This window comes from Bufo gargarizans, chromosome 2 (genome assembly GCF_014858855.1).
Source record: "Bufo gargarizans isolate SCDJY-AF-19 chromosome 2, ASM1485885v1, whole genome shotgun sequence".
NCBI classification, from domain to species: Eukaryota; Metazoa; Chordata; class Amphibia; order Anura; family Bufonidae; genus Bufo; species Bufo gargarizans.
Window position 1 is genome coordinate 526,229,940 of NC_058081.1, and position 19,746 is coordinate 526,249,685.

The following is a 19,746-nucleotide window of genomic DNA, read 5'->3' on the forward strand; positions in this document are numbered from 1 at the left end:
CCAATGCCTAATATTGGGGGGGAGGGGGGCGCACTGCGCCACCAATGTCTGATACTGGGGGGCTTGGGGGGGCGCACTGCGCCACCAATGAAGCTTAATCTCTAATTTATTCATATACAGGAGGCGGGAGCTGGCTGCAGGATCATATAGCCGGCTCCCGACCTCTATGAGCTGTAGCTGCGATCCGCGGCACCTGAGGAGTTAACTACCGCAGATCGCAGCTACAGCTCATAGAGGCCGGGAGCCGGCTATGTGATTCTGCAGCTCCCGCCTCCTGTATATGAATTAATGTGATATTAAGCTTCATTGGTGGAGCAGTGGCCATAGCTCCTCCCCTCCTCTTGTCCCCTGTCCTCCCATTGGCTGGAGCGGCAGCAGCAGCACAGGGGGAGGAGACACTGCTCCTTCTCCCCTGTGCTGCTGCTGAGGGAACACGGAGAGCGCTGTCAGCAGCGCGATCTGTGTTCCCAGGACGTTATCGGAATATCGGCAAAATAAATGCCGATACCGATAACGTTCAAAATCCTGAATATCGGCCGATAATATCGGTAAATCCGATAATCGGTCGATCCCTAATCTGAATATCACCCAAAATTCTCCAGTGAATGTAAGTTGTCAAAAGTTTTAATTCAGACTTTTCTTAGGTTCTGGGAAAGCCGGATGGCAAACAATACGTCCTGCCCACTACAGGAGCCATCATCAAGCTTTCCTAGACTCATAGGGAGAGATTCGTCTCTGCCTAAGTGAAGTGACCGGATTAGGCTACTTTTCACACTCGCGTTCTGAACGGATCCGTTTGTATTATCTTTAACATAGCCAAGACGTCTTGAACACCACTGAGAGTCAATGGAGGACGGATCCGTTTTCCATTGTGCCAGATTGTGTCAGTGAAAACGGATCCGTCCTCATTGACTTACATTATGTGCCAGGACGGATCATTTTGGCTCAGTTTCATCAGACTGACACCAAAACGCTGCAGGCAGCGTTTTGGTCTCAGTCTCCAAAACGGAATGGAGACTAAACTGATGCATTCTGAGCAGATCCTTTTCCATTCAGAATGCAAACTGATCCGTTTTGGACGGCTTGTGAGAGCCCTGAACGGATCTCACAAACGGAAAGCCAAAACGCCAGTCTGAAAGTAGCCTTACTTACTCAACTTTCCCAGAATCTAGCTCGTTATGCACAACCAGGACGACTAGTCATTTATTAACCTGGAAAGGCTGGGTAACCATTAGTCACCCATGTTTGCCAGACTCCTAAAGGACAAATCTGTCCCCATATGTAAGCATAGGCCCCGATTTATCAACGCCGGCGAGTGCTACTTTGGTCTTTATAGGACCTTTGTCCTTATAAGGGCTGTTTTACACGAGCAGATGCCGTGCGTGTCATCCGCTGCGTGAAAGACAGACAAGCTCCGCTCTGTGCCTGTCTGTGATCTTTTTACTACAAAATCACAGTGAGAAAGTGGTCACCGTGATTTTGTAGTAAAAAGATCACAGAGAGGCACAGAGCATTATCAATCATGTTACTGCTCCGTGTGTCTGTTGTCCAGTGCGGGGCACTTGGCATTCTTTCACGCAGCAGGTGACACGCACGGCATTCGCTCGTGTGAAACAGCCCTAAATGTCATGCCTCCTCCGGCAGTCCGCATACCAGTCTGAGATTTACAGCAGCTTGGAGCCTCCCTTACACCAGTTTGTGGTGTAAATAATGATGAAATTGCTGGGGCTGATGGCCCCACCCTTGCCACGCAATCTTTTCAGAAACTGATGAGGACAGCATAAAAATGGCAGCTGCGTCTTACAAAATTCGTAATTGCAATTGGTTGGGTTTTTAAAACCAAAAAAAGTTGTGGAGGGAATGATAATAATACCTCCGTAGTTTCTTTTCCAGACAGACCTGCCATCCAGTAGCTGGTTTCAACCCCTGCAAATGCCGCAATGGTGGCCATATTGGTAGCCACTAGCCACTTAACTTTCCTAGAAGTATACACAACATGGCAGGAAACAGGATGAGAAAAAAAACATGCAGCTGAAAGCCACAGATGAGGAGGAACCACTGAACCGTGCTGTCCACGATCTCCACAGACAGCACACGCACCCACTGACTTTAATGTGTGTACTCACACATTTTTATATATTTTTTTTCAAAGATTTATTTTTATTTGAGAAAAATAACAGGACATGAAGCATTTACAAATAGTGAGGGCGTAATCCCCTCGAATGTATCAAATAAAAGTCAATTACATTTCGGCATTGTATTGTCCAGTCAAAATGATGGTGTGTGTTCAAATCAAAATAAGGTTAGCAACCAAACAAGCTCTCCACACATCATGGGGCCATGGTGACACCAAGAAAGCATGCCCTATATTTGTCCGTGATTACAGATCCCTCACACACATTATAGTCTATGGGTCAGTGAAAACCATAGACACAATATGGATGCCATCAGTGTTTGGTCAGTGGTTTTCACGGATCGGTGCTAGGAGATTCTCTGGAAACCAATTTTCAGCCTGACAGTGGCTGTGGAACACAGATGACACGCAGAGGGCAAAAAAACTGATCCTTAAGGCTACATGCACACGAATGTTTGCGGTCTGCAAATTTCGGATCCGCAAAAAAAATGGAAGCCGTCATTGTGCCTTCTGCAATTGGCAGAACGGAACGGGCGGCCCATTCTAGAAAAGCCTATTCTTGTCCGCAAAATGGACAAGAATAGGACATGTCATTTTTTTTATTTTTTGCGGGGCCACGGAACGGAGCAACGGATGCGGACAGCACACGGAGTGCTGTCCGCATCTTTTGTGGCCCCATTGAAGTGAATGGGTCAGCACCCAAGTCGCAAAAACTGCAGCTCAGATGCGGACCAAAACAACGGCTGTGTGCATGAGGCCCAATGGGCATCTTTACGTATGAACATCTTGTCACAGACGTCAACACGGACGTGAAAGAGGGTATATGGCAGGCATCTCAAACTGCGGCCCTCCAGCTGTTGCAAAACGACAACTCCCACAATGCCCTGCTGTAGGCTGATACCTGTAGGCTGTCCGGGCATGCTGGGAGTTGTAGTTTTGCAACAGCTGGAGGGCCGCAGTTTGAGATCCCTGCTTTATGGGGTGAAAAGAGTGCACTACGCCAGTGTGGCAGAACTACTACTCCCAACATCATCTGCAAAAGCCTGAGTGCCTACGAAAAAAAAATTCAACACATTCACTCAACTTTCCCTCCACAACCCCACCTCTGACACTGCAGCTGTGCAAAACTACAACTCCCAGTATGTCCTGACAACTGTTGCCAGGCAACATCCATTTCTCAAATACCCAGCTGTTGCAAAACTACAACTCTCAGTATGCTCTGACAGCCGCAGGCCATAAGATGGAGTCATACAGCAATCGCTCCTTATCTGGTTCTTAATCTATAATTACCCCCCTTCTTTTACTTTATTAACTCTCAGTTTCAATCAAAGAGTCGTCTCAGGTTCTGGGTTGAAAACTACAACTCCCCACCGGATAAGAGAAATGCAAACCTTAAAACACCACAGAGCAAAATGGGTACAGTCAGGCTTCCCTCACTAATTACCCACAATTCAATGGGGTCGGTAATCAAGTTGAAGAAATGGATCAGAATTGATGCATAAACAGCACCTGCATCCATCTATCATACCGCCAACTGGCCAACAAAAGGGGCGTGGCTATGTAGATCTGCACTAAAAGCGCCATCCTAACAGAAAATGGGCATGGAATGTCCCGCAATCCGGTTTTCATATGGTGGTACGTGCATGCCATCTTCTAGTAGTCAGGTAAGTTTAGAAAGGAGAACCTCTAGTATCGCCTCTGGTTTTAGAGAAGGGGGTCATTCCATCTGGACAATCCCCTTTCCATATGAATATATCCCTGGGATCCTATCATGTGGAATGGGAGCCATGTAATACTAAATATGCCCAGCAGGGGGCACTGCAGGGAAACTACAGGCTGCCCAGAGCAATAGACATTTCACTATTAACAAGACTCATACCTCATCTGTGCATCCAGAGCTTTCTGGTTTATGAATAAAACACCAGGATTACAGTTAAGACTGGCACAAACGGCACAAGAAAAAGGGAAGAAACAGGGACGGGGAGTAATTTTACATTATACAGACTATTGAGTCATTTAGGGTCTTTAAAAAGTAAATCTTTACCTATCAAGTGTAACATGAGCCATTCATCCTGACAGGGCAAACATGCCTGCCACGCACCCAGTCTTAAAGTAGCATTTTCTAGGGGAATGTTCTACTGCATACTACGAGGGAGAGGTTAAAGTGACGCCCCCCAGACATGATGTGGGGTCAGTGTTTGTGGATCAGAGGAGATTCCTCAGCTCCCAGTCTGCATTTTTGGCCGTCTGCTGCTATTTTTAGGCATTTGATGAAAGAAGAGGCTCGTGGAAAAATCTACCAAGGCTTTAATGGAAGAAACATTACACAAAGACAAGCCTTAAAAAGGAAATCTGCAAATCCCTGGAGCAGGAGAGCCGCATCACATCTTCTGGATGAGGATGATGAGTGCACTACTCCTCCCCCATCACAGCAGTCACATCCATGGCTGCCCAGCTTTCCTAGAGTCCAGAAGGTAAACCCTGTGCCCAGCTGTAGCCCTACACACAAGACTACATCTGTGGTCACAGGGTCGCCCAGGCTTCATGGAGGCGTACAGTCCCTGCAGGCTCCTCCTGCACTAAACTCCATGCAGTACCCGTCTCATAGCAGCCGTATGAACAAGGGACATGGCGATTGATAGAAATAGCTGCATCATGACTGTGTTCTTAGAAAAAGCTGGGCCCCTGGGAGCCCTCTGCACAGATCCTCGCAGGGACGGGTCGATGACATTAGCCTTTCTACAGAAAGACTGATTTCTATACAGGAAATCTAGGACAGAGCGGTGCCCGGGCCGCAGGACTGGGGAGCCCGATGCCAGTCTTAATCACAATAAAAAAAATTTGGGAAAGCTTGCACTGTATAAGATGTGTTCCCTAAGCTGTGGCTCTCTTGCTATAGCAAAACTACAACTCCCAGCATGCCCTGTCAGTTGCTTTTAGATTCAATGCAAATGGATGACATCCTGCACCTGTGGCAAAACGGAAACTCTCATCGTGCTCTGACAGCCTTTAGACAAATGGTCAATATCTAGCAAGGTGGTGTTCCCCAAACTGAACTCCCAGTATGCCATGATGACAGCCTGCGGTTGGGAGTTGTCGTTTTGCAGCAGTTGCAGGGCCACAGGTTTGGCAATCTCACTGTACGTCGTCTGTCATTGAATTCTATGAGGCAGTGGTCGCCGCACTGCGGGGACAGAAGAGGAAGGACTGCAGATTCAGTTTCACGGACTGCTGTCAATAATCAGGTGATTACGGGAGGAAAATGTCGTCACCCGATTAACAACGTCCAGAGGGAGGAAAGAAAAAAAAAGGTAGCGAGAGCCATAAAGTAACAGGAGGGTGCAAGGAGTGACCTGTGCGACAACAGCTGCGTGTACAGACTGGGGGCGGCTGTGTCAATGAGCGGAGTCAACACAGAACGAACAATGCGTCCACTGTGTGAACTCCATCCTATCCCCTTAAAGGGGTTGGCACGCAAACAACATTTATCACCTACCCAGAGGGAACTCGCGTTCTCGTGATCGCTAGGGCTCCCAGGAGTCTTGCTTCCAGCAATCATACATTTATCACCTATCCTGTGGTAAAGTGATCAAAGGGGTTTTCGGGAGTACAATCAGGACAGATCATCAATATCAGGTGAGCGGGGGTCCGAATCCCGTCTGATCAGCTGTTTGATGAGATTTCAGTCCTCTGGCGATCGCTGTGCCTCTTCCTAGGCCAGTGATGTCATGATCATTAGTCACAACCACTACACAGTGTACGGCGCTGTTCTTGGTAGGCTGTGAGGAGGTCGGGGTGCGCCAATAGGGGCTGCCGACTCGTCACAGCATACCAAGCACAGCGCCGTAAACTGTGTAGTGGCTGTTTTTGGTACTGCTCAGTACTGTTCTGCAGGAATGCCGGAAATCAAACGCCCACTGATGGGATACTGATGCCCTATAACTTGCATTTGAATTCCTTACTATTCACTGCTTGCTTTCTGTGAATAAAACATAGATGCAGAGGCTGGAAACCTGTACAGACCTTACATCTCACAGTGGTGGCAAACCTATGGCACAGGTACCAGAGGCAGTACTCAGAGGCCTCTCTGTGGGCACCCGCCCCTGGAAAAAGTCTATTGTGTACCAATATGCCTTAGACTTTTCCATTCAACAGCGCAGGCAGTGAATGTAGGCAGGCTAGTACATAGAAGATATGCCATATTGGTATTCAGGTTAAATTGCCGTGTTGGCACTTTGCAATAAATAAGTGGGTTTTGGGTTGCAGTTTGGGCACTCGGCCTCTAAAAGGTTCGCCACCACTGGCCTAGGGTTTGGTACAAGGGTAGTCCGTGTAGACTGACAGTACATCAGTAGGCTTCTACATCCTCTGGCTATAAACAATGTTCCCTTTAAGGGAGGGAAACATGGCTACTGATTGTCACACACATCATAAGGCCTAAGGTCGCAGTGTAGCTCCACCCGTAACGCAACTGAACGGAGCCAAAAAGTGACCCAAAATTTGCTGCTGTGTGGTCAAATTCATCATGTAACCCTAGCCTTAGGGGTCATGCTCAAACGTATTTTATCGTCCGCATGCTGATCCGCATTTTTTGCGGGTCGGATAAGGACACATTCACTTCAATGGGGCTGCAAAAGATGTGGACAGCATACCGTGTGCTATCCGCATCCGTATATCCGTTCCATTGTATCCGCTAAAATATCGAACATGTCCTACTCTTATGCTGATTACGGACAAGGACAGGACTGTTCTATTATGGCCTGGACGTTCAGCAAAATGCTAAGGTTGTGCGGACCGCAAAACAGGCTACGGTCGTTTGCACGAGCCCTTGCTGACAGCAAGCAGAGATTGTGAACAAGGCGCGGAATGGAAATACAAAGGAAATAAGAAAGTTATTAAACTTAGTAGACAATAATTATGCTTGATTTATTACAAACCGGTGATCCCCTTAAAGAGTTTCCATCATGGCAATGAACACCATTTATATATAGAATGGTCCCCAGAAGGACCTCTGGACCTTCTGCAGTCCTAAATATAAATGACCCACCTCTCCCTTCACCCATGGTCTTGATGGAGATTTTAGGGGAGGTACGGGGGCTGCCAACACAACTATATGGCGCGTTTCTCCATGATGAGGCCCCACAGAAGGCAGTACGTTTTGCTGGGGTCCTATGTACTAATGGTGGGTAGTGCTGAGGAGTGAGGTTACAGTGTAGCAGGCGAGGCTGCTTACCGTGACCCTCTCCAAATCCACAACTGATGCAATGCCCGAGAACGTGCATGTGTAATGAGGAAAGAAAAGAGGCCGCTTCTTGAGCTGCGCAGGAGGAACTAGGTTTACAACAGAAAAAACCTGCGGAACCGTTAACCCCATTGTAACCTCCACTTTTCATGTACCTAGAGGAGAGGAATTTAATTTGACAGGTTTCAATGGGAATGGCACCTCATTGTCCTGTAGGTATCCTGTCTACACATGACATGGTCAATTCCTAAAGAAGTCTAGAAAGCAAGTTAGATGGATCCACTTCTGTCAAATTCTCAACCTTCAGTTACATCCGAGAAATCTGTGTGACAACACGTACAATTCACAAAAGGGCAGCCCCCCGACTTTCTCAGACACTCGGTTGGTTGGGTGAAGGCATTAAAGGGAACCTGTCACCTGGATTTTGTGTATAGCGCTGAGGACATGGGTTGCTAGATGGCCGCTAGCACTTCCGCAATACTCCGTTCCGATAGCTCTGTGTGCTTTTATTGTGTAAAAAAACTGATTTGATACATATGCAAATTAACCTGAGATGAGTCCTGTCCCTGAGATGAGTCACGTACAGGGCTCATCTCAGGTGAATGATTTACAATTCTGTGTAACCATCACAGTCCTGGAATCTACTGAATTACACCGACATAACGCTGTCAGGGTAATATAGTAGATTCCAGGTCTCACAGGGACACAGAGCCTTAGGGCGCATGCAGACGACTGTATCGGTTTTTGTGATATGCAAGAGACGGATCCACTAAATATGGATACCAGCTGCGTGCATGCCACCATTTATAGATACGCCCCTTGAGAAAGCGGAGCGAAACATACGTCGGGGTGGGCTCACAGCTGACCGAAGGTTGGATCCCTGCTTTGCACCATAGCCCAGGTATTGTCTGTTTTTTCCTCTAGTTTATTGCTGCCTGTCCCTGCAGGGACCTTATGTGGAGGCTTGTTATACAGGGCTCTTTTGGAACATCAGACACATTTTTAGGGCATAATTGGTGCATAGACATTTTCTCTTTAGGCATTGACTAGGTGCCTAGTTTATTTTTGCTTCTGGGATCTTATACCATGCCGGTCAGCATGTGAGCTGCCGCTTGCAACATCACCTGTAGTGCTGCTTTACATTTCTTAGATTTATTGTCTTTCATGGTCTTATTATTTGTATGTAATTATTTAATAAAATTTAATATTTTGTATATGTATGGGTGTTCCGTTTGGATTACTTTTTGGGTTTCTATATGATGACATACATCTTACCAACTGGTTGTTGGTTAAATAGGTTGTACTAATATTTTTTTACTTTTGTAGAAAAATCCTAATAGAGAAGGATATAACAGATGTGTACCGCACATCGCAAAAATGCCATAAAAAAAGTAAAAGCTCTAAAAACAGACAGCGTGACGGCAACCTTACAAAGAACGGATCAGGGTGAGCGGAAAGCAATGGTTACCACTCAGCGCCTGCTCCCCCGACTTCCCAAGAATGACATCTCCTCGAGTCACTGCAATTAAACAGGCAGATAAGATGGATAATTATGCAGGTACGTGTCCTGCTCAGGGTGAGGCATGTTGGAGCCTCGTGCCTCACACGTGAGGAAGAAAGGAGTCACCATCACTGTATGCCATCCCTCAGTGTAAACAGTGACGACCTGTGCGAATCCGGGAATCCTTCTGCTGGGAAGAACGCACAACTGCAGCTTTACATGGCACCCAATGAAAAATGAGCCTCCGACAATATGTATCTCTCCCAAGATGATGCTGCATTTCGCGCCCAATCCTTTATTCTCCTGGTAGATAAGAGGAGTCCGAGGCGCTGTGTATGGGGGAGTCAGAGAAGAGATAGCTTTTGAAGGTGTATGGGCACGTTAGCCAGCGCAGAGAACCACTCACTGCCCCATCGTTTGAATGGCCAGCATGTATTACCACATTTCACCAGTAGTGGCCACTGCAGAGGAAACCTATGACTGGCTGCAGCTTCCCCCAGTGATCACAGCAGATTGCTGCCGCAAAGGGAGAAGCCGCCTCCAGCCAGGTACTAATACACTAAACATCCCACCCCAAAAAAAATTATCATACCTCAAACGGCCAATGGGGTAAGACCCCCTACAGGTACATGCTGAGGAAATTTACTTTCATCGGCTGCAGACTGGCAGCACTTAAAGGGTACCTGTAAGGCCTCATGCACACGACAGTTTTTTTTTCACGGCCCGCAAAAACGGGGTCCGTGGGTCCGTGATCCGTGACCGTTTTTCCGTCCGTGGGTCTTCCTTGATTTTTGGAGGATCCACGGACATGAAAAAAAAGTCATTTTGGTGTCCGCCTGGCCGTGCGGAGCCAAACGGATCCGTCCTGAATTACAATGCAAGTCAATGGGGACGGATCCGTTTGATGTTGACACAATATGGTGCCATTTCAAACGGATCCGTCCCCATTGACTTTCAATGTAAAGTCTGGAGTTCTGTTATACCATCGGATTGGAGTTTTCTCCAATCCGATGGTATATTTTAACTTGTAGCGTCCCCATCACCATGGGAACGCCTCTATGTTAGAATATACTGTCGGATATGAGCTACATCGTGAAACTCATTTCCGACAGTATATTCTAACACAGAGGCGTTCCCATGGTGATGGAGACGCTTCAGGTTAGAATATACAAAAAAACTGTGTACATGACTGCCCCCTGTTTTTAACTCATTGGTGGCCAGTGGGCCCCCCCTCCCCTGTTGTTAACTCGTTGGTGGCCAGTGTGCGCACCCCCCTCCCTCCCTCTATTGTAATAATAGCATTGGGGCCAGTGTGCGCGCCCCCCCAACCCCCCCCCCCCTCCCTCCCTCTATTGTAATAATAGCATTGGGGCCAGTGTGCCCCCCCCCCCCGATCATCGGTGCCAGCGGAGTAGAAGATTCATACTTACCTGGCTGCTGGCTGCTGCGATCTCTGTGTCCGGCCGGGAGCTCCTCCTACTGGTAAGTGACAGGTCTGTGCGGCGCATTGCTGTCACTTACCAGTAGGAGGAGCTCCCGGCCGGACGCAGACATCGCAGCAGCCAGCAGCCAGGTAAGTATGAAAATCTTCTACTCCGCTGCCACCGATGATCGGGGGGGGGGGGGGGGGGGGGGTGTGCGCACACTGGCCCCAATGCTATTATTACAATAGAGGGAGGGAGGGGGGGGGGGGGGGGGGGTTGGGGGGGTGCGCACACTGGCCCCAATGTATTAAAACAATAGAGGGAGGGGGGGGGGTTGGGGGGGCGCGCGCACACTGGCCCCAATGTATTAAAACAATAGAGGGAGGGAGGGAGGGGGGTGCGCACACTGGCCACCAACGAGTTAACAACAGGGGAGGGGGGGGCCGCACAATGATATTCAAACTGGGGAGGGGGGGGGGTCTGCCCCCTGCTGCCTGGCAGCCCTGATCTCTTACAGGGGGATATGATAGTACAATTAACCCCTTCAGGTGCCGCACCTGATGGGGTTAATTGTACTATCATATCCCCCTGTAAGAGATCGGGTGCTGCCAGGCAGCAGGGGGCAGTCTTGTACACAGTTTGTAGTGTATTCTAACTAGAAGCGTCCCATCACCATGGGAACGCCTCTGTGTTAGAATATACTGTCGGATCTGAGTTTTCACGAAGTGAAAACTCAGCTCTGAAAAAGCTTTTATGCAGACGGATCTTCGGATCCGTCTGTATGAAACTAAAACCTACGGCCACGGATCACGGACACGGATGCCAATCTTGTGTGCATCCGTGTTCTTTCACGGACCCATTGACTTGAATGGGCCCGTGAACCGTTGGCCGTGAAAAAAATAGGACAGGTCATATTTTTTTCACGGCCAGGAAACACGGCTCACGGATGCGGCTGCCAAACGGTGCATTTTCCGATTTTTCCACGGACCCATTGAAAGTCAATGGGTCCGTGAAAAAAAAACGGAAAACGGCACAACGGCCACGGATGCACACAACGGTCGTGTGCATGAGGCCTAAATCACATGTTATAGAGTGTTATTAGTTTCGGGGAGGGGGGGGGGGTCCATGGGCTGGAATCCCATACAACCACTAACACAAAGGGGTTACGGCACATGAGCCTCCTAAGTTGGCACCGATTGTGACACTATTCACAAAGATTGGACGTTTTATGCATCACCGCCATTCTATCTGGAATGCCCCAAAAACCTTAAGAAATGCTCATTTGCATGCTAATTTAAATAAACCCAGCTCCTTCTGCAGGGGACATCACAATACTACATGACATGACACACATGCAATTGCAACAAACCCACATCTGTAAGAATTTATGCCTGTACACATTTTCAGCCACTGAAAAGAAATTATGAATGGCGCCACTCACAGACAGCATGCAAATTTTTGGGGGGACCAATCTGGTGGCACGGGGGGAGTGGGGGACATGGCAATGGATGGCTGATGGCACTGGCAGAGTGGAGATGAAGGCATTGGGGTGGGGGAGAGCTGAAGGCACTGATGGAACTGAGCTTATGGCACTGGGGTGGGGGGGGGGCTGATTCACGTGGGCTGATCGCACAGGGGGAACGAAGGGTGTTGGGGATTGCTGGCAGGGGGTCTGATAAGTTTTTATAAAGGAAAACAGTCTATTAATTCATTTTTTCTTATTAGATTACTCGATTATTTTTTACAATTAATCGATAGAATACTTGATTACTGAAATAATCGTTTACTGCAGCCCTAATGGAGATCTTGAAAATGGTAAGGAATCAGGATCTGCAGCACAAGGTATCCTTAGAAACTGGCGGAAGATCACAATGCAGAAGGACTGCGCCTCACTGACCCACGTGAATGTACCGCGCACAATCATCCGTTATCAGCCGCGAGGTTTGGAAATGTTTTCAGTTTTGAGGCCGACGTCACCTTAATGGACGCTTTCTCTAAGGAATAAGACGCATCACCAGGCAGACCCTGCAATGCCGAGGTCTCAGCAAAACTACAACTCCTAGCATACTCAGCCCGCAGCTGTCAGGGCATGCTGGGAGTTACAGTTTTTGGAAAACAACAATTGTAAGTAACATGACATGAAGTCGTGAGAATCTGTAAAACCACGGAGGATGCGGTGCGGGAATCTTCTCGTGGCTTCTGATCGGATTACAGAGAAGAGAAAACCGATATATATGTCTCCGGAGCAAAGGCCTGAAATGTCACCGAGCTCTGCGTCATGAGCGCTAACGGAGGCAGTCCTGTAATTAGTGCTATTAGTCCTACACATACAGCGAGGTGACACGCAGCACAGAGGCTCCACGGGACTGACCCCCACCGGCCAGAGACATAAGACAGAGACAGAGATAGATGCCAGCCGGCCAGAGACATACAACAGAGATAGATGCCAGCCGGCCAGAGACATACAACAGAGATAGATGCCAGCCGGCCAGAGACATACAACAGAGATAGATGCCAGCCGGCCAGAGACATACAACAGAGATAGATGCCAGCCGGCCAGAGACATACAACAGAGATAGATGCCAGACGGCCAGAGACATACAACAGAGATAGATGCCAGACAGCCAGAGACATACAACATATAGATAGATGCCAGACGGCCAGCCACATACAACATATAGCTAGATGCCAGACGGCCAGCCACATACAACATATAGCTAGATGCCAGACGGCCAGCCACATACAACATATGGATAGATGCCAGACGGCCAGCCATATACAACATATGGATAGATGCCAGACGGCCAGCCTATACACATATGGATAGATGCCAGACGGCCAGCCATATAACATATGATAGATGCCAGCCAGACAGCCAGCCATATAACATATAGATAGATGCAGACGCAGCCATATAACATATAGATAGATGCCAGACGGCCAGGCCATATAACATATAGATAGATGCCAGACGGCCAGCCATATAACATATAGATAGATGCCAGACGGCCAGCCATATAACATATAGATAGATGCCAGACGGCCAGCCATATAACATATAGATAGATGCCAGGCCAGCCATATAACATATAGATAGATGCCAGACGGCCAGCCATATAACATATAGATAGATGCCAGACGGCCAGCCATATAACATATAGATAGATGCCAGACGGCCAGCCATATAACATATAGATAGATGCCAGACGGCCAGCCATATAACATATAGATAGATGCCAGACGGCCAGCCATATAACATATAGATAGATGCCAGCCAGCCATATAACATATAGATAGATGCCAGACGGCCAGCCATATAACATATAGATAGATGCCAGACGGCCAGCCATATAACATATAGATAGATGCCAGACGGCCAGCCATATAACATATAGATAGATGCCAGACGGCCAGCCATATAACATATAGATAGATGCCAGACGGCCAGCCATATAACATATAGATAGATGCCAGACGGCCAGCCATATAACATATGGATAGATGACAGTATAAATGTACTCCCACACAGGTGATTCCGGACAGCACTGCTATGTACACTGCATGATGGGAGGGAAACAATGTCACAGTGTAAACAAGGTGACATCACAAGAACCAGTACACTGCAGTAAGCAGTGATACCACAACTCCCAGCATCCCCTCCAACTCTCTAATATAATATAATTTCGCTTCCTCACCATTGTCAAGACCTCTGCCTGCTGGGAGTGAAAGGGGACATTATTTACCCATCCAGCCATAGGCTGGACTCCAGACTGATACACTGTAACAAAGTGCTGCCCATGTGTTTACCTCTATTGTCTCCACTGGATACAATTATTAGAAATCTTCAGCTATGAAAAGTATTAGGTTTCAACCTCTGGATGTAAAAAAAAAAAAGCATGTTCCTAATCACTGACAGCAAGCAGAGAGCTTGAAAACGTTGAGACGTGAAAGTACAATGCTGGATATAGCAGTATCGTGTATTCCTCATGGGGGTGTATAAGGACATATACTTACACTGCTAGTATAGGTGACTGCAGCTCTTCTCTGCCCTGTCGCCACAATGCCCACTGACCCGGCCTGACGTCTCCTCACACCGGCAACCAGATCCCGGACTGACTACAACCTCATCCTCCCGCAGCTCCAGCAGCCAGTTCTCGCGAGATCTGAGCACCTGTCCCGGTATACCCGCCCCCTGTCACACCCGCAGCTTGAGCTCCCAGACACGCCCCGTCCACGTTCTGTGATTTACTCTCGCAAACTAGAGGACAAACAGCAACATCACAGCTTCCTACGGGATCCATTATGTAGAAGACTAATGTCGTTGAAACGCAAAACTAGTCGTCAGAAAAATGGTCGCATGAATGGGGACAGTTCTTAGGTATTATTATTTTTATTATTATTATTGAGCGGAAATGACGCAATATCGTATGGAATTTAAAATTTTCAGGTGCACTTTCACCTACTGTAGGCTAGGGCGTTTTCAGAAGATGTACAACTCTATAAGAGACATCAACTTTCCTTGTGACTAACGACGTATTCCATACTGCCTCACACTTCCAGGATATTACCAGTAGGATTCTATAATGTGCATACAAGGTTATTATCACTTACAGTTAAAGGGGAAAATTGGGGTCTGAGGTAATTTTGAAGGCCACTTTGTGTCAGTATGTGCATCCATCGATTTTTTTTATATATTTTTTGCATTCTTTTTTAATGTCCGCTAATAACAGATGAATTTCATTGGCTTTTTTTTTTTTTACAGCCCAACCCCTGCAGTACCCTCAGTATATATAATGCTCCCCTCCTGAAGTGAAAGGGGCTGATACCAAGCATTGCCACTATATGGTTCGGTGCTCACAGTGCAGCACAATATACTGCAGCACCAAATACCACAGTGCAGCACAATATACTGCAGCACCAAATACCACAGTGCAGCACAATATACTGCCCTGGCAGAACCAAATACCACAGTGTAGCACAAAATACCATAGTGTAGCACAATATACTGCCCCAGAAGAACCAAATACCACAGTGCTGCACAATATACTGCCCCAACAGCACCAAATACCACAGTGCAGCACAATATACTGCCCTGGCAGAACCAAATACCACAGTGCAGCACAAAATACCATAGTGTAGCACAATATACTGCCCCAGAAGAACCAAATACCACAGTGCAGCACAATATACTGCCCCAGCAGAACCAAATACCACAGTGCAGCACAATATACTGCCCCAGCAGAACCAAATACCACAGTGCAGCACAATATACTGCCCCAACAGCACCAAATACCACAGTGCAGCACAATATACTGCCCCGGCAGAACCAAATACCACAGTGCAGCACAATATACTGCCCCAACAGCACCAAATACCACAGTGCAGCACAATATACTGCCCCAGCAGAACCAAATACCACAGTGCGGCACAATCTACTGCCCCAACAGCACCAAGTACCATAGTGCAGCACAATATACTGCCCCAACAGCACCAAATACCACAGTGCAGCACAATATACTGTCCTAGTAGAACCAAATACCACAGTGCAGCACAATCTACTGCCCCAGCAGCAACAAATACCATAGTGCAGAACAATATACTGCCCCAACAACACAAAATACCACAGTGCAGCACAAAATACCATAGTGTAGCACAATATAATGCCCCAGAAGAACCAAATACCACAGTGCAGCACAATATACTGCCCCAGAAGAACCAAATACCACAGTGCAGCACAATATACTGCCCCAGCAGAACCAAATACCACAGTGCAGTACAATATACTGCCCCAACAGCACCAAATTCCACAGTGCTGCACAATATACTGTCCTAGTAGAACCAAATACCACAGTGCAGCACAATCTACTGCCCCAGTAGCAACAAATACCACAGTGCAGAACAATATACTGCCCCAACAGCACCAAATACCACAGTGCAGCACAATATACTGCCCCAGCAGCAACAAATACCACAGTGCAGAACAATATACTGCCCCAACAGCACCAAATACCATAGTGCAGAACAATATACTGTCCCAGCTGAGCCCAATACCACACTGTAGTACAACATACTGCCCCAGCAGAACCAAATGCCAAAGTGTAGCACAATATACTGCCCCCAGGGGGTATTATTTTGTTCTGCAGTTGTAATGACCGGCAACACACACAGGGAGGAAAACAGGGAAGGCCCTGCACAAGGGAGAGGGAAAGGTGGTGACCCCTAACTCACCTTGCAGCTGGTACCTGCCTGCCCTGTCGTCCCTAGACGGGTTCCTCACCCGTGCGGCGATCACGTGCCTAAACCCTGGCTTTCCCTGAAATGAGCCCTAGATAATGAACGGGCCGGTGGGATCGCTAGTCCGCACCACTGCACTAAGTGGGAAACACCAGGGGGAGGACAGACAAACACAGACAAACACAAACACCCAGGTGGACGACAACAACTGTCCACAAAGGTCCAACAGGGATCCGGAGGGTAGCGTTCTGGATCAACTACCAGAGAACGCAGCAACACAGCTCCAGTGGGTCAGAATAGATGTCCAGGCAGGAAGCTCTATATCTGGCAACCAGAGAAGTGTGAGAGGGGAATATAAGGAGGATTGGGAGTGCTGGACAAGGAACAGCTGAGAGAAGGAGCTACGGATCCCTGAGTGAGCCAAAAGGGTTTGTAAAGCAAACCCAGAAAGCTACAATAAGGAAACTTCCCTATCTGACATAGAGCGTGCAGCCAACCGCTGCGACCTCCTGACCCCGGGTACAACGGAGTCAGGCGTGGCTCTTGACACCCTCGTGACAGTACCCCCCTCTCTACGAGGGGCCTCCGGACACTCAGGACCAGGTCTCTCAGGATGAGAGGCATGAAAAATCCGGACTAGCCTGTCGGCGTTTACCTCAGACGCAGGAACCCACATTCTTTCCTCGGGACCGTAACCTCTCCAGTGCACCAGATATTGGAGAGAGCGGCGGACCCGACGAGAATTAACAATTTTGGATATCTGAAATTCCAAACTACCATCCACGACAACAGGAGGGGGTGGCAGCGGTGACGGTTCTAGAGGTGGAACATATTTTTTGAGTAACGACTTATGAAAGACATTATGGATTTTAAAAGTCTGAGGTAACTCCAGGCGAAAAGCCACGGGGTTGATGATGGCTACAATCTTGTAAGGACCAATAAACCTAGGACCCAGTTTCCAAGAGGGAACCTTCAACTTGATATTCCTTGTAGACAGCCACACATAGTCATTCACTCCTAGGTCCGGACCTGGCGACCGTCTCTTATCAGCCATGCATTTGTATTTACCTCCCATATTTTTCAAGTTAGCTTGCACCTTCTGCCATACTGAAGAAAGAGATGACGAAAACCGTTCCTCTTCGGGAACCCCAGAAGACCCCCCCTCTTTGAAAGTACAGAATTGGGGATGAAAACCATATGCACCAAGAAAAGGTGACTTGCCAGTGGATTCCTGACGGCGATTATTTATGGCAAACTCAGCTAACGGTAAATATGACGACCACAACTCTTGGTTTTCAGACACAAAACATCTTAGATATGTCTCCAGGTTTTGGTTGGTGCGCTCAGTCTGTCCATTCGACTGAGGATGGAAAGCTGAGGAAAAGGACAAGTGAACCCCTAAACGGGAACAAAAAGCTTTCCAAAATTTAGAAATAAACTGGGTTCCCCGGTCCGAAACAACATCGGAGGGGACCCCGTGAAGCTTCACAATCTCACTGACGAATACCTGAGCAAGAGTTTTAGCATTAGGTAGTGCGGGTAACGCAATAAAGTGTGCCATTTTGCTAAACCTGTCCACTACTACCAAAATCACTGTTTTACCCGCAGACAAAGGTAAGTCAGTGATAAAATCCATAGACAGATGTGTCCATGGTCTATTGGGAATGACGAGTGGTAATAGAGACCCTGCAGGACGTGTATGTGAAACTTTTGCGCGCGCACAGGTAGAACAAGAAGACACAAAATCCAATACATCCTGACGCAACCTTGGCCACCAAAAACGACGAGACAATAGCTCTAAGGTTGCTTTACTACCCGGGTGCCCAGCAAGTGCCGAATTATGATGTTCCTTTAATAATTCGAGACGTAGGTTCAACGGTACAAACAACTTCTCTGAAGGGCAAGAGACCGGGGCGTCCCCCTGGGCCTCTAACACCTTCCCCTCCAAGGCAGAGTGTACCGCAGAGACAACTACTCCTCTTTGTAGAATGGGTACCGGATCACTCACATTACCCCCTCCAGGGAAACAACGAGATAGTGCATCAGCCTTGGTATTCTTTACCCCAGGACGATAGGTAATCACAAAGTTAAACCTGGTAAAAAATAGCGACCACCTAGCCTGTCTAGGGGTGAGACGCTTAGCTGATTCGAGGTACAGCAGATTTTTGTGGTCCGTAAACACAGTGACGGGGTGGACTGCCCCCTCTAAAAAGTGACGCCACTCCTCAAACGCAAGTTTAATAGCTAACAGTTCCCTATTGCCAATATCGTAGTTCTGTTCCGCTGCAGATAGTTTTTTAGAAAAGAAAGCACAAGGACGCCATTTGCCAGGAGACGGACCCTGAGACAGCACAGCCCCCACTCCCACCTCTGATGCATCGACTTCAACAATAAAAGGCTGAGAGACATCAGGTTGGACTAGTACAGGTGCTGAGGTAAACCTCTCTTTTAGAGAGGAAAAAGCAACTTTAGCGGCGTCAGACCATTTAGAAAAATCAGTCCCCTTCCTAGTCATGTCAGTAAGGGGTTTTACGATCACCGAATAATTTTTAATGAATTTCCTATAGAAATTCGCAAAGCCCAAGAACCGTTGTAGTGCTTTGAGGTTCTCAGGAAGATCCCAATCCAAAATTGCCTGGACCTTCCTAGGATCCATACGGAAACCTGACGCAGATAAATAATAACCTAGGAATTGTATCTCCTGAACGGCAAAAACACATTTTTCAATTTTAGCATATAATTCATTCGTCCGTAGGACCTGTAGTACTTGTCTGACATGCTCCTCATGTGTTTTCAGATCAGACGAATAAATTAAGATATCATCTAGGTATATTACCACAAACCTGCCGATTAGATGACTAAAAATGTCATTAACGAAATGTTGAAAGACGGCAGGAGCATTGGTCAGGCCGAAAGGCATAACTAGATTTTCATAATGCCCCTCAGGGGTGTTAAAAGCTGTCTTCCACTCATCCCCCTCCTTGATACGAATCAGATTGTAGGCCCCCCTAAGATCGAGTTTGGAGAACCACCTAGCACCCGCAATCTGGTTAAACAGGTCAGGAATGAGAGGAAGAGGGTATGGGTCTCGGATGGTTATCCGATTTAATTCACGAAAATCTAGGCAAGGACGCAGGCCCCCATCTTTCTTTTTAACAAAGAAAAACCCTGCAGCCACGGGTGAAGAAGAGGGTCTGATGTGTCCCTTAGC

The 19,746-nt window shown here is 47.6% G+C and overlaps 1 protein-coding gene across 1 annotated transcript in view; it reads right to left on the reverse strand.

Annotated features, from left to right (window-relative positions):
- The window catches only part of STK38L (serine/threonine kinase 38 like), a 36,221-nt gene extending 21,756 nt beyond the window's left edge, over positions 1-14,465 (reverse strand). The window contains exon 1 of the mRNA XM_044281447.1: positions 14,316-14,465. The gene's annotated coding sequence lies outside the window, so the exon portion shown is untranslated. The remainder of the gene's footprint in view (positions 1-14,315) is intronic.
- Positions 14,466-19,746: the final 5,281 nt, after the last annotated feature.